At 40.0% G+C, this 16,897-nt stretch overlaps 1 long non-coding RNA gene across 1 annotated transcript; it reads left to right on the top strand.

Annotated features, from left to right (window-relative positions):
* Window positions 1–12,045: 12,045 nt before the first annotated feature.
* LOC144586949 (uncharacterized) lies at window positions 12,046–16,044 on the top strand. The gene is made up of 2 exons (XR_013542047.1): window positions 12,046–12,258; window positions 15,711–16,044. It is a non-coding gene; the product is annotated as an uncharacterized LOC144586949 (long non-coding RNA).
* Window positions 16,045–16,897: the final 853 nt, after the last annotated feature.

Below are 16,897 nucleotides of genomic sequence, written 5' to 3'. Positions count from 1 at the left end.
TGTAGGAAGCACTACATGCATTATTTATTCTTGTGAAATGTTGGGGGGGAAAAACCCAGAAGGACCTGCAAATATTTTGTACTAGTGTAAAAAACACTTCAGGTCTGAAGAAGACGACTTGCCCACAAAAGTTCACATTAAAATATAGCCGTTAGTCTTTAAGGTGCCACAATGATTTTGTCGTCTTTATTTTTTTATTTTTGTTTTGTTTTTGCCTGGTATGTTGACATAACGCATAACATAATTAACATCTTGATATTAAAATTGTTCCCATGGTTCCAGATAGCTTTCTTAGCTATCTAGCAATGTCTCTCTCTCTCTCTCTCTCTCTCTCTCTCTCTCTCTCTCTCTCTCTCTCTCTCTCTCTCTCTCTCTCTCTGCTTCTGGTATCTTTGCAAACAAGAGATGGCAGTTCAGTGAAGGCAGGTTTACCTTGGGGGAGAGTGTCTTTATGACACCGATCTGCTCTGATGAATCCACTAATGTGAAATTTCTGACCCAATAGGCAGTGATTGCACATTGCTGAGACTCCTCTCATTATTCATGAAATATGTGCTGTACAATGTCAGCTCTCTCCCTGCTGCCAAGCAATTATTCATTTTCATTATTTAGCTTCCCACCCTCTTTTCTTTGTCTCCTCTTTTTAAAATTATGATTACAATTATTATTTCGGGTGTCTGTGTATTTTCCAGCCGGCTCAGTGAATCAAAGTTTAATGCTAGACTGAATGGAACGCCTCGTCTTATCTGACAGTGAGCACTTCAAGGCCTTGAAAAACTGAGGTGCCCTTAATTTGTACAGCAGGTGGTGCAAGGTGGGCTGGTGGCAGGTAATCAACACAGACTGACTCAAAACTGTGGCAGAGATGTGTCTGAAAGCTCCACTTACCTGTCATTTAAAAGCATTATATGGGAAATTATTTTGCCCTGCTCACCAGGGGAAAAAAAGGGGGCATTTTGAGGCAATTTTCCTCCACATTTTAACATTTTCTTTGAGTTGGCTATAGGGATATTGGGTGGGGTCAGGGGTGTTGAGGACAAGATAACTCCCAATGCTTTAACAATGGATATCCTTTGTTCATCTCACTTTCCCCACAGTAAATAGAAATAAAATGTATACTGAGTTTAAGGGACATTCCTCAATTCTCATCCCACCCCCACCCCAAGTCTTTATGTGCTTCAACAAGCTTGAACAGAATGAAGGTAAAAGTTTGAAGTCACCCATTTCAGCTGTAAATTTATAAAAGTTAGAAAGTGCGGTATTGTTTGTGTGATTACCATTAAAACAGACTAGGCCAGTGAACTAGTGCTTAGAAATGGTCTACTATTTGCTTCATGGATGAAGCAAATGGTAAACCTAGCTGCTCTAGGATTGTGCAGCTTGCCCAATGCTACACAGGTTGGCTATTCTCTCAAGAAGCACAGTGGGAAATTGAAATCTTCTCTTCTAACTCCATAGCCAGATACCCAACTCATTGAGCTATCCGGCCAATTGAACAGTCCTTCTAACGGAAGATGCCTTTGAACAACTTACTGCCCTCTGATATGTCTTAAAGTAAGAGACTATCATCAGTGAAGCAGGATGTATGGATTCTCTAAGCTAGGGCTTTCTTTGAGACCAAGCAACTAAAAAGTATTTACTACACCAATGAGATGAACATTATGGTTTAACCTCATGGAATGGTGGATGGTGGATACTATTCTGATCCCATATCCAACTCATTTGTTTTGACTATCCAGTTCTTTGGCATCAAAAAAAGTGTGCTATGCTAATGTAAGTCTAATTAACTAATGAAGGGAATATAATTAAAACATAAAATCGCCATTCCTGGTTCAAGTGTTGGAGATGGACGTGTTATGTCTAACACCTATTAATCTTATCATAAATGAAATGCATATCTCCATCAATTTTTCAGGAGAATTGTTCATAGTATTGCTTAACAAACTGATTTATTTCTTAAATTATTTTGAAAAGTCTTTTTACTGACCGTGCATAGATTTATCCCAATCTGACACAGTATACAGAGTAGCATTTTTCCAAATACATATCACATAGATACTGATTTCTTTAGCTAATTCCATATAATAGAAATCACTTAGAAGGATTTACTATACAGAACCAAAAGAGAACAGGGAAAAAGAAGTACAGATAAAAGTTACACTTCTGGATATGGTTAATATTTTTTTCATTCTATGTACTTGAATGTTTGTTTTACTTTTTAAGGGACACGAGTTGGCAGTTTGAATCCATGCGACAAGGTGAGCTCCCGTTGCTTGTCCCACTCCTGCCAACCTAACAGTTTGAAAGTATGCAAATGTGAGTAGGTACCACCTTGGTGGGAAGGTAACGTCATTCCTTGTCTAGTCATGCTGGCCACATGACTATGAAAAGTGTCTATGGACAAATGCCAGCTCTTTGGCTTACAAATGGGGATGAGCACTGGTCCCTATAGTCAGACATATCTGGACTTAATTGCCAAGGGGAACCTTTACCTTTACCTTTTACTTTTAAACTGAAGACATTATATGGAAATCAAATGATGGTGAAATTTCCAGAGGTTAGCTATGTTACTCTGTCACAGTGACCCCAGCACAGAGTCTTGTTGTATCACTAAGAGTTAGTAATCCACAGTCTATAGGTTTTCATAGCCTGCACCTAGATCATAGCAAAAGGGAATGTAAGGGTGGAAAGCAATGATCAGGCTAGATGGTGGGGAGAAGAATGAAAAGGGCAAGAATGGCCAGTTTGTAACAGTCAGGATTGCCATCAAGGATATTGAATTTAAGGTCAATAGGAAATTGACTTTACGACAGATGGCGGCAGGAAGAGGTGAGATATTGCAAAAATATTTAACTGTTCCTGAACATAACAATATCTGTCATGTAGATTAGTGGTCCCCAACCTTGGGCCTCCAGATGTTCTTGGACTACAACTCCCAGAAGCCTTCACCACCACCTCTGCTGGCCAGGATTTCTGGGAGTTGAAGTCCAAGAACATCTGGAGGCCAAAGGTTGGGGACCACTGATGTAGATCACTGGTTCTTAACCTTTGTTACTCAGATGTTTTTGGACTGCAACTCCCAGAAGCCTTCACCATCAGCTCTGCTGGCAGAGGTTTCTGGGAGTTGCAGTTCAAAAACACCTGAGTAACAAAGGTTAAGAACCACTGATGTAGGTAACTGGGAAGGGGCTAAAATTCCTAGAGATACAGGTAGCTGCCTTGTGTACATAATCAACCCTTGGCATAACTAATTCAGTATTGTCAACTCTGCTGCCAGGGTTTTAAGCAGCCTTTTCTTTCCTAGCCTTGGTATTCTCCTGTAAGTATGAAGCTGGTTTGCCTCTGAAATCAGAAGAGATTTAGGGTGCTATGGGGGTACCCATATGGGGTATGTAAATTTCCCAATGTTCACCTGCATCTGGGACAATAGAAGGTCAAAAAAACAGGATTCCATCCAGAGGCAAGATAGAAGTGTATACAGAGGTTTTATATCTGGGTGTTGTGGTAGTGGGTATACTGTATATTGATAAGCAGTTGGTTTGACCTTTGCACTCTTTCCATATCAGTGTTGTAAGAATCTGCCTTGGAGGAAAACAAAAAGGTAAACCTTTCAAAAATGGATATTGAAATTAGATAAGCCTTCAGTCTATTTAGCAAATCTGGAGGACCTCCTTAAACATACTTATTGCTATTGGAACTGCATGGAGAACTACTGTCCTCACACATGGTTCTCAGGAGGTTTTTATAGATGGTTACTTCATTGCCAAGACTAATATTTAATCAGATTGTTTTCTTTGGTAGCCAAGGTTGCAATTTTAGAACCATTTACTCAGTCATCTTTGGATTTCAAAGGTGTTACATCAAAAGAAATGCCTTTTTTTTTTTTTAAAGAAAGCTTGGCAATCTTGTCTTGGGCATCTGCACATATGTCAGTGTCTAATGGCAGAGGATGAAAACACAAACTCTTAGCATATGTGTGTGTGCATGAGTGGCAGAGACTGGCAATTGGTCCATGATGGTCAGACAAGATGAAGATACAGCAAGGTCTAGCTGAAGAAGAAAATTCAGAGGATGCTAAGTGACATGACAGTACACAGAAGAGAGACAATACTCATGGGAAAGGCTGTACTAGCCTAGAGCTGGATAACAGAAGATGGATAGAAGAAGCAGTAGGAAGAAAGAGAGAATGCATATGAGGAAGGGAGTAAATATATTCATCACCTTTGGACAGGTGAAAATTCTTAAAGGTGGAATTTGAAGGTTGAAATTTACTTGGAAAATGCACTCTCAAGCAGAAGTGAGACACTTTTGAGAGAAATATAACTATTTTAGCAGGGACTTTCAAAGCTTGTTATGGCGAGCAGATATGAGGGGACAAACCAGCAATTAGTAGATGGTAGTTTGTTACAGGCAAGAGTACCTGACCATAGGTGAACTTTTAGTTTTAAACTTTAGTTTTAAGTAGGGTAGTTTTGGGTAGAACTAGGGTTGCCATCTCACCTGTTTAGCTTCTTTAATTTTAGAGGTGCCACCCAGCATCCATTAGGACAATCATCTGGCCTGAATTCCAAGTTGACCTCCAGTATAGCAAGTAAGCTTTGTGACTGAGTAGGGATTTGGGTTTCCATGTTCCAAATCCAATCATTACACTGCACTGCTTCTCTTGTATTGGTAGTTACCATATGAGTAACCCCAAGGCCAAAATATATTAGTAAAAAAAAAAAAAGAAGAAGAAGAAAAGATTGAACAATTGATGTGCTTAATTTGTGCAGTATGAAAAAATCTGCTTTAATTAGAGCATTATGGAAATACGTACCAGATGCGAAGCAAACTGTCTGAGGTACCCACACTTGGAGAATTGGAATACAGCAACCCTAGTTAGATTATAACTCCCAGAATGTCCCATTATGGTTTTGGACTATAATTCCTGATGGCCATGGTGGGGGTGATGATTGTGGGAGTTGTAGATCCAAAAAGTAAAATTTGCTAAACTGTGCTTTCCCTAACATTTTGCTTTCAGGATATTCTGGACAACACTGTCGATTGTCCACAGACAGAATAGCCAACAGATGTAGCAGCGGCTGATATATAGTATACATACACTTTCTACAAGTTAAAGTTGCTGCAGATTTTTCCTTTTCTATTTTGGGAGTACCATTTGAATATATCTTCAATATGCCTTACAGTTAAAGGCATGCCCCGATGTGAAATGGTTAATCGCATTTTAAAAATAACCATTACTCACAATGGGCCCAAGTGCTGTTTGTGGGCATCTGGTAGTCATTAGCAGGATTAAATTTATCAGATGAGTCATTTTGCTTAATTAGGTGGCTAACTGGCAAGGCCACCATATAGAACAGCATTAAAATGATGGGCAAGGCCATCAAAAACATCATTTGCAGGCTGCATGGGAAGCTTTCTCTTGCTCCTGGTTTCATATGACTAAAAAGCCAGCTCTGTGCTCCCACACATAATTAGTCTAATGAAGATGCCACATATCATTCCAAGTAAGTTGGGCAGAGTAAAGACAGGGCCAGAATCTGTCATATAAAAATTAGATATGTATATAATCGATATGCATTTTAGTGGACAAAGACTTCAATGTTTTCATCTTGTGTGATGCATTTGAATTTTTTAAAAAATTCATAGAGTTGATGGCTTCATTTTACCACATCTAAATTGAGATTCCTGCATAATCTTAGTTAATAAATTTTCACTGTACAATAGGAATGATTTAAATAGTTAAAGGTTCCCCTTGACATTTAGTCCAGTCATGTCCGACTCTAAGGCATGGTGCTCATCCCTATCTCCAAGACGTAGAGCCAGTGTTTGTCTGTAAACAATTTCTGTGGTCACATGGCCAGCATGACTAGACACGGAATGCTGTTACCTTCCCACTGTGGTGGTACCTATTTGTCTACTCACATTTTTACATGCTTTCGAACTGCTAGGTTGGCAGGAGCTGGGACAAGTGAAGGGAGCTCACTCAGTTGCATGGATTCAGTCTTATGACTGCTGGTCTTCTGACCTTGCAGCACAGAGGCTTCTGCGGTTTAACCCGCAGCGCCACCACGGCCCTTTATAATTTAAATACTTATCCTTAAATTACATTTTTACCTGCTTAGTAGGGTACTGGAAGGGGCACATTTTTGAACCATTTAGATCTGTGGTCCTCAACTAACTTGTACACACATCACTGGTGGGATTACAAAGAAGTCTTGCTGGACATAGGATTTTCATAGCAGACTAAGAATTCATTCTTCCCCACTACCCTGAAAGTATGTCAAGCCATCTCCTACCACCTCTGTTTGCCACATTATCTAAATTTAGTTTTAATGGTAATTGTGTGCCGTCAAGTCAATTCTGACTTATGGTGCCCCTGTTCAGAGTTTTTTTGGGAAAGGGTACTTAGAAGTAGTTTCCCATTCCCTTCTTCTGGGGGCAGCCTGAGATTGTGTAGCTTGCCCAAGGCTACACAGGCTATCTCTTCTGTGAAGCACACTGGGGAACTGAACTTCCAACCTCTGGCTCCACAGCCAGTTACCTAACTCACTGAGCTATCCAGCCAGCTAGATCTAGATCTATAGATATACAGTATATGAACTTTGGGAATGTTAGTAGTATGACACCTGAGAAGGCACACGCATACCATTTCTTATTCAATACCGTTCAGTCAAAACAACAGCAAGAAGGCTAAATCTTCAAATTAATTGTCAAAAACAGTAATGGATGTAGATGTTTGCTAAATGTTTTTCAGAAGATATGGTCATTTCAAGGACAACTAGACATAATGTGGAAAAATATTGTGAAAGGTAGTACATGTAGTTCTTTAATATGCCTGTATGTTTTCCATCTGCAGCTGATAGCTTTTGGAAGTTAAGAAAGGTGTAGACATGCTTGCTTAAGGGACCGTGTGCCACTAGGAGGCAACAGAACAGAGATGGAGTTAGAGTTCCCAGTTATGGTTCATCCTTGTCTTGTTTGCATGGTTGCAGCTAGGGAGACAGATCACAGAAGTGGGCATTCTTGCTGTCGAAGACATCATGCTCGGCTTAGTATGTCACTGGAATACCACCCACAGTCATACCCCCTCATCCTTGTGGAGAATGAAAAAACTGATCACACTGAGAAAAATCTGTTTGAATTGTCCTGTCTTGAAAAATGTGGAAGTCCCCAGCAGCAGAGGAAAAAGCTCCGTGTCAGAAGCAAAAAAGGACCAGACTGTTTCAACTTGGCCTTTGTGTCATGTGATCAGGTTTTTTTAAAAAAGGGGGTGGGGAATAAGTTCATCTGTTTTGCACCCACAGCAAATCCCATCATGTAGTCACAGCCTCACTAAGCTATCTAGCCACTTTAATAAACTTTCCTTTTGTTGAACGGTGTTCCTTCCCCTAAACTCCAGTGGTGGTGGTGGTGGTAGTGATGTGTTTTGCAATGGAGACATTGAATTGGGACAAAAGATGGAGATCTTACTTTCCTTTCTGCTGTAGCTAACTCCAATTGCTTTTTGGAATACTGTACTAAGCTACTCTGCAAGAGTCTATCACCATTCTCCCATGTAAAGTGTGATCGGCTCCTAAGAAGCAAAAATGGAAAGGCTGGGGAAATTCAGGATTCTGACTAGGAGAGTTTGGAATGCTCAGCAGAAGAAGAACAAAAGGAAAATCTGGGGAAAACAGGGAAGGGAAGCATTCTAGCATGGTGGCAAGGGAATTCAATAAATGCCAATAATCTATTCCAAGCAATTCCATATTCAGGCCAGTGCTACATTCATCTCCAAACTTGGGTAATCCAGGCGTTCTTAGATTGCAACTCCCAGAAGCCTTCACCACTAGCTGTGCTGGCTGGACTTTCTGGGAATTGCAGTCCAAGAACAGGTTACCCAAGCTTGGGAACCACTGCTATAGCTGAACAAACAAGTGGGGCATCAGTTGGACTTTTTGGGGCAATACAGATTTCTGGCAACACCCTCTTTCTGGGACAGGACTATTGTTTACTGTACAGTAAACATTTAAAACTCCCATCCTTGGTTGGGTCTGCTGTGCTTACTTCAAGCAAAGAAAAAAAATGTAGCTCCAGTAGGTATGTTTTAGAAGCACCATATAGCTGGACTCCTAACATTCTTTACTGAGATGGTGGAAAGAAAGACTGTAGTTCCTTCTGCATGGAAGCCCCATGCTAGTACCTGGAGCATTATAGATAACTGCATCTTGGGCAATATGATCTTGACTTACTCTTCCATGTTCCTTTCAGTTAGTCAAGAGCTGGCCAAGCATGTTTCATAAAACTAGAAATGACATTCTTTTAATTTTCTTTTTGAAGGATCTGTGCAATTGGTTATTCATGCAGAGAGTGGCAGAACTATTGACCAATGTTGAAATATTACAAGTTTACAGCTCAGTCTGCTTTACTTCTGTCTTCATGTTCCTGTATGAACTGAAATGGACATAATATGGCAAATTAGAGGCATTTAGAAATGTGTCAGATCAAGCGCTGTTCACTGAATATCTGAGGGGCAACACAAATGGGGTGCTACTAGAATGCAGATTACTGTATCACTTGTGAACACTGTGCCTCTGTTATTCCCAGTGTATTTGTAAGGCAGGATAACCTTTGACTAGGAGAGCTTGATATTTTGAACATTTTCTCAGGCTCATGCTATTCACATGGAGTTCTATAGGTCCGGCTGGCTTCTGCCCCAAACACTAAGAATTCTATGTAGTAGTTTTAGATGTTAGTCATTCGTTCATTTAAAAAAAATTAGATATGCGTATCAGTTTAATGTATTTTATAGCAACCAGTCAGAAAGCTTCAGTTCTCAGACAGTTTTCTCTTCCTTTCGTTATTCTGAGATGTTCCTTTTTTTCTTAGTAATTTAGAAGTAAAAGGCCATTCTACAGAATTATTTCCAAAATATCTCCATCATGTTTGCAGCAGTGGTCTCCCCGTCTCCACCACACAATGCGCTAGAATTACACTGGGGGAAGGCATAAGGGAAGAAGCAAAATGGGAATAAAGAACAAACCTGTCAATCCCCACCTCGAAGAAACTGTTAGAGCTTTTCTCTTTCTCTTGGAGAAATTGGGTGAAATCATCCATCTGTTTTCTCTTCCCACAAACAAGCTGGAGGATTTTGCAAAGCAGGAAAAAAAAAAGAGGCAGCAGCTTTACTTCAGCACAAACATGGTTCATTCCAAGCCAAGGCAAGTTCTAACTTTTTCAGCACTAGTACGGCTAAATTACAAACACTTGGATTGCAAAGCTGCTTTTAATCAATCAATCAAACAAACAAACAAACAAACAAGCAAGCAAGCAAGCAATACAATCAATACTGTCTGATCCTAAACATTAAATCTGATCATAAGGTCATTTAGTTTATAGCCTGTTAGAAATAGAAAATGACAGCAAAAATCCTAACAATCCCTTAAGTAGAAATTGTAATGTTCCCAGGCATTGCTGAGATAAACGTCTGACGTGTTCATTTGCTACTGCATTTTCCTCCCAATCATGTTTGCCCTATTTACTTCTTCAGCAGCAATGCATCAAGTATCTCACAATGTAATCCTTCTCTCAGCACTTATCAATGAACTATGAAATAGTATTAAATAGAATTAATTAGAAGTTTTAATGAATCATGTCTGTTCTCATTTATTATACAATGTAATTTCCAACAAGTGATTAATTACCAGCTACAGATGAGTGAATGGTTAATGTAGTTTGTTAACCTTATGAAAGAAGCTGCAGAACACAGCACAAGGAAGTTCTCCTTTATTATTAGAACACACTTATTTGCACACCAGCTGTTCCCCCTCATTTTAAGCACTAGAAGGTTTTAGTGAATTTACCATTAAGTGCAAAAATCAGCCGATTATTACTTTTGTGTCTTTTCCCATTATTTTGCTAATGTTTCTCCATTCACTTGCAAAAGATCATATTGAAAAATCAAATGCTTAGTATTTGCCAGCATGGGTAGAAGTGACAATTTCAGTGGATGCTGCTAGCCACTGAAGTTGACGTTAATCATCATGGTCTGTAACTGCTTCAGAAAAGGTATAGAATTTGATCATTTGACCTTGGGCACCATGTCACAAATATGTTCCTTGAGCATAGGGCCTCTGCATCACTAGTTCAGAATCTACAGATAGTGTGGAAGGACTCCACCACTCATAATCCTCAGTCACCTGTCACCCTGGCTCAGGACTGGAAACCATTGCTCTATGTCACTGGTCCGCATTCATGAGTACCTGCTGAAATATACAAAGAGACCAGGAATGCATTGTCCAAAACTACCAGATGGGGCAAGAACATCTACTCCCCATTGCTGGAAAGCAGTGCTTCCTAACCATGGGTAATCCAGGTGTTCTTGGACTGCAGAAGCCTTCACCACCAGCTGTGCTGTCTAGGCTTTCTGGAACACATGGATTAAGCAAGGTTGGGAACCACTGCAATATGAGAAGATACGTATATAAGAAGGCTGAATAACAATGCAGGTAAATGACTAGTATTCTTCTACTGTTGAATAACATTTCGGTTGCTGGGCCCTTTGACTAAATCTTCCACTCCCCATCACAGGTATGGGGCAACTTGATGAGTTGGTTCACTGTCGTGACTGTTATACTGCTAAATTTGTCGAGTTTCAATTTTCAGCAGTGGCAAACTCCCCATCAGTTTCTTTTTGAAGAAGTGGAACAACCTTGCTTTCCAACTGAATCTCTCTGGATGCTTCTGGTAATCATTGCTGATTATAGCAATGCACAGCACAGATCATTTATTGATAGCTACCCATCTGAATATTTCAGAACACCTTAACATTGACATCTGAAAGTTGCTGCTACTCTGATATCCAATGAAGTACATTTAATTTTCTTGACAGTGAAAATACAATTGAAAAGTGCAAAAAATATAGTAATTGGAGCAGCTTCTGTTGCATTCCATTCTGCCCCACATCTCTCTCTCTCTCTCTCTCTCTCTCCCTCCCTCTCTCACATACCATTTTTCTATCCTCCTCAGTCATTACGACCACTGATCATTGTGCAGTTTTGTTCTTCCTGATTTTTAAAGAAATGTTATTGACACTTCTAGAGATTTTGAGATTTCCTTGAGATTACTGCTAATACAGTACCTTCCATTTTAGATACATAAGCAACAGCGTTCACAACATCTATATGTGTATATAGAGGTATATGTATGAGTATATATGTATGTCTATGTCTATATCTATATTTCTCTCTGTGTGTGTCTCAGTCTCTGTGTATATGTGTCTATATATGCATGTGTTTGTGTGTGTCTTACAGGGAAAAGTGCTTTGAGGACTGATCCTCAATGGATGCTTCACAATCTTTTCTTTCAGTTACTCTGATGCCCTAGAAATAAAACCTCAAAAGTGTTTTATTCATGCTCAGTCCACAGTTTCTCCACTCTCCTCTTTGATTTTCTTGTTGCGCAAGGGGGAAAAATCACTTAAAAGTATTCTTTTGATGCTCACTCAACTCTTCCCCCCCTGCAGCCCCTTGCTCTTCTCTAAGTCTCTTTGACAGTCTGTTCTTGGCTCTAGTACAAACAAGAGAGATGTACACACAAATCTTATTCAGAGCAAGATTATGATGTATCGATTGCATCCTGGAAGCTACATGGTATGTTCAGCTCACTTGACTTGCTCCTGCCCTTGCAGCAGTGAGGAGTTGTGGATTTCTAAGCAGCTCAGTTTCTATTACACTTTTTTTGGCGGCGGGGGGGCAGGTGGTGGTTCTCTTTCTCAAATGAACCTTTCCTCCTCTCAAGGGTGTCAGACAGCAGCAGGTCTGCTGGATGAAGTTTTGACACACTTGTCAGATTGGAGAGTGGGGGCAGAAGCAATTTTAATGCAATCTTTCCATGATTGTAGCACTCATTCTGTTGTCATTGCCATCACTGCAGAATATGCATTTCCTATGGAATGTCTCACACATAAAAAAATTGAAGCTTTTCTTAGTTTTTGTGAGAAATAAGCAATTAAAAAAAAGTTAAATAAAATAAATAAATAAAGATAATTATGTACGCCGATATTTAGAAAACTGCAGGCTCTGACTAACTCAAGATGACTGCATGCATTAAAGTATGTATAAGTGACAGAATGTAAATAACTCTTTACAAGTTCACAATTGAATATTAAATGGCAGTATTTTCTTCTTTTTCTTTTAGGATAGGCTTCAGGGGAAAGGAATTTAAAATCTTTGGGACAGTCACTAATATGACTTCTATATACACTCTGGAGTGGTGGTGAGTAATGTATTACAGATAGTCCATTATTAGAAGAAGCCCTTCCTTAAGTACTGGTTTGTGTGATTGTCACAGGAGGAGCTTTTCTTGCATCCTGTACTTTGCAAATTAATTTACTTATTTCTTGTTTGACTTCAGGATGTAAACACATTATTGACCTGTAAGTCTGATTTCTCAGAAATGAGAGTCTGCCTGAATCACATTTCTGGAAAAATAAAATTATTTCAGTTCTAATGACCAGTATCTGTAATGTATCTCTAGGAACTATGGAGTGAGTGGGGGCAATGCACTTGTGCTGAGCATCAGAGGGCACAATACATTCAGCTGCAGAACCAGTTGTCATGGATGCTTTCTCTAATAATGTGCCGTAGACCTTCAGCCCACTGAGATATGAAGGGCCCTTTGTGAGTGCTCCATGAAAACTAGTAAGCTCATTCTGCTGATACACCTTATTTATAGGTCATAGACCAGTGATGGCTAAACTTTTTGAGCCCGCGTGCCCAAACGGTGACGCAAAACCAAATTATTTCTTTCGAAGTGCAAACACTGTAATTAAATCTGAATACTGATGTCTTAGTTTAGAAAAAAAAAAACAACTCATACAGTTGTCTGAATTAATCATCACCCTTTGTCTTCAAAACATAACAGAACTTTCAATGATACAAACACTTTTTTATTGAAAAATAACTATTAACTCTAGTAAATGGAAGCAAATACTAAAGTAATACAAACCAGGTAATGTATACAAACTTTTAAAATAATTATATGCAGGTATTTTTTGATAAGGGATACTCAACTTGGCATGTGTTTGCACAATGTGATTTTTGATGTTGTATGCATGCTGATAATTTGTCAAAGCTTGGCCCATATGCTTTAGTTTGAGAGCAACACATGCAGCACCCAGACAACCCAGATAGTGTGGTTGCTGACCTTGAGTCAGACATCCTGGAGAGTGAAGTCAAGTGGGCCTTAGAAAGCATGGCTAACAACAAGGCCAGTGGAGGTGATGGCATTCCAGTTGAATTATTTAAAATCTTAAAAGATGACACTGTTAAGGTGCTACATTCAATATGCCAGCAAGTTTGGAAAACTCAACAGTGGCCAGAGGACTGGAAAAGATCAGTCTACATCCCAATCCCAAAGAAGGGCAGTGCCAAAGAATGCTCCAGCTACTGTACAGTTGCACTCATTTCACATGCTAGCAAGGTTATGCTCAAAATCCTAGAAGGTAGGCTTCAGCAGTATGTGGACCGAGAACTCCCAGAAGTGCAAGCTGGATTTCGAAGGGGCAGAGGAACTAGGGACCAAATTGCTAACATGCGCTGGATTATGGAGAAAGCCAGAGAATTCCAGAAAAAACATCTACTTCTGCTTCATTGACTACACAAAAGCCTTTGACTGTGTGGACCACAACAAACTATGGCAAGTTCTTAAAGAAATGGGAGTGTCTGATCACCTTATCTATCTCCTGAGAAATCTATATGTGGGACAGGAATCAGTAGTTAGAACCGGATATGGAACAACTGATTGGTTCAAAATTGGGAAAGGAGTATAACAAAGCTGTATATTGTCTGCCTGCTTATTTAACTTATATGCAGAATACCTCATGTGAAAGGCTGGACTGGAGGAATCCCAAAACGGAATTAAGATTAAATGTAAAGAGGGACATACTGGAAGAAATATCAGCCTCAGATATGCAGATGACACCACTCTGATGGCAGAAAGTGAGGAGGAATTAATGAGGGTGAAAGAGGAGAGCACAAAAATTGGTCTGAAGTTCAACATCTAAAAAACAAAAAACAAAAACAAAAAAACCCAAGATCATGGCCACTGGTCCCATCACCTCCTGGGAAATAGAAGGGGAAGATATGGAGGCAGTGACAGATTTTTCTTTCTTGGGCTCCATGATCACTGCAGATGGAGACAGCAGCCATGAAATTAAAAGACGCCTGCTTCTTGGGAGGAAAGCGATGACAGACCTAGACAGCATCTTAAAAAGCAGAGACATCACCTTGCCAACAAAGGTCCACATAGTCAAAGCTATGGTTTTTCCAGTAGCAATGTATGGAAATGAGATCTGGACCAGAAAGAAGGCTGACCGCCGAAGAATTGATGTTTTTGAATTGTGGTGCTGGGGGAGAGTCTTGAGAGTCCCCTGGACTGCAAGGAGAACAAACTTATCCGTTCTGAAGGAAATCAACCCTGAGCGATCACTGGAAGGATAGATCCTGAAGCTGAGGCTCCAGTACTTTGGCCATCTCATGGGAAGAGAAGACTCCTTGAAAAAGACCCTGATGTTGGGAAAGTGTGAAGGCAAGAGGAGAAGGGGACGACAGATGACAAGATGGTTGGAAAGTGTCATCAAAACTACCAACATGAATTTGACCAAACTCTGGGAGGCAGTGGAAGACAGGAGGGCCTGGCGTGCTCTGCTCCATGGGGTCACAAAGAGTCGGACACGATTTAACCACTAAACAACAACATTTATAAAGCTTATTAAGTACATTGAAATTCTGGACTTGTTTCCTCCAAAGTAAACCACCCTCAGAAAAGCAGCTATATATAGGAGTGCCAAGGGAGATGCCTCCATGTGCCACAGGCGGCACGTGCGCCATAGGTTCACCATCACTGTCATAGACTCATATCTCAGGTTAGCCATAAATGTATATTAACCCTCACATAAACACCTTGGACTCCTGACAAGGAAAGTAAGCTCCTAATAACATCCAAAACATTTCTTGATGACCTTCAGACAACCAGGGGCTGCACATACCCATCCATGGAACTTGGGGGGGGCGGGCTCCACCCATTCCTGTTACCTCCAGCCCCACAACGTCTTCTCACAAAACTGGGGAGGTTAATTTAAAAAGAATGCTTATGCTCTCTAGTGGCCAGTTTTAAATTTGCTCTCTCTGTGTTGAGGAATGTCAGGGCCCTTCAAAATACAATGGCAAAATTGACCTCCACACCCCATAAAGACCAGAAGAACAGCCTTCAAAGCTGCATTAAAAATACAGAGCCTAGGGGTTCTAAAGGCCCCCAAGGGTGTGTGTGTGTGTGTCTGTGTGTGTGAAATGTTGCCAGCTCCCAGCCTTGTCTCTGTTCTCATATACAGCACATTCTTGCCTTTGTTTGAACAAACTATCCCTTTAAGGATGTGGAAAAGAAAGACATTTATATGTTCATTCTTTCTCTGAGCACTTTAATGCCAGAATTGCACCTTATCTATTGGTGCTTGTGTCTGAAAATTAGTCTCTCAATCACTTTTTCATTCATGACATGACTAAGGTGTGTGTGCCCCCCTCCAAAGGAGAGATAGATGAGTACAGGTGAAGTGTCTATTGTCTCCAGAGAGTGATAATTCTGGGAATGATATTACAGTATCAGCAAATCAGTTCTAGTTTATTGTCATGCAGAGACATCACTCCTGAAACCACAGCTTTTTTTTCCAGGGGAGCTCCTCAGTCTTCATTGTGACATAATTCAGCTCTGAAGCACATGACCATTCAGAGAAAGTTGATATTAAAAACGATGATGCTTCTCAAGAGGCTCTTGTACTACCAGAAAGGCTTGGACAAGGGGCAGAGAAGGCAAACGTTTTTGCTGGATTGGTTTGTATAAAAACCAGCAAAAGATAAAGCAGCAAGCTTATGAAGACAGCTTCTATAATTATAAATGCCCTTGAATTTAAATTGGCAGGTACTGCTTACCACATCTAAGGAGAGGTGTGATGATGAACTGTGTGAATAAATACAATGCCTTTCTAATAAAAATTGAATTATGCCCTATAAGATGATGCCTCCTGTTTTTGTTCTTTGATACATAACTTAAAATGGTTTCAATAGGTGAGACTTCCAAGCCATATAATAAATCCATATAATCTATACAACCCAGACAATAAATCCAGAATTTATTTATTATGGAGTCATAGAAGCAGTACATAACACCAAGTGGAACATCAAATGCTCTAGTAGAAATAAGTTCCATAAAGGATGGTTAATATAACTTAATATTAAAATTAGTTTCAAATGACTGATCAACAAAGCAGAAACATTTTTCTATGTTCCCTGTGTGTACAACTTTATGTTGCCCTTGTCTTTCTTGTTGATTCTGTTTGTCTCAGATCAGTGGTTCCCAACCTTGGGTCTCCACATGTTCTTGGACTACAACTCCCAGAAGCCTTCACTCCTATATTGGCCAGGATTTATGGGAGTTGCAGTCCAAGAATACCTGGGGACCCAAGGTTGGGAACCACTGTTTTGGATGGAGGATAAAGTTGAAACAGATCTCGAAAACATCGTGTTTTTGGACCATACTTCTTGTCATCCCTAGCCAGCCTGGCATGAGACTGCAGTATCTGAGGGACTCTGGGCACTGTTGCCCAAAAATAAAATTTGCAAGCCATGTAGTAGACATGGATAGTTCTAGATCAGAATTTTGTCTCCGTGAGAAGCCAGCCAGGTGCTCATGGGATGCTTGCAAGGATGAAATTGTACTTTTCATGTGGTCTTATAAGGATATAAATTCTGATCTGGTTTGCTCTCATTCAGTAAATGAAAACATGCAATTTTTAAAAATTATCTTCATTTACAGGATGGTGAGATTTTTGTGGGCTCAGTCCTGAATAATTTTTTTCATC

Source organism: Pogona vitticeps, chromosome 2, assembly GCF_051106095.1.
Source record: "Pogona vitticeps strain Pit_001003342236 chromosome 2, PviZW2.1, whole genome shotgun sequence".
Taxonomy (NCBI): Eukaryota; Metazoa; Chordata; class Lepidosauria; order Squamata; family Agamidae; genus Pogona; species Pogona vitticeps.
This window is presented reverse-complemented; position numbering and strand designations above follow the sequence as displayed.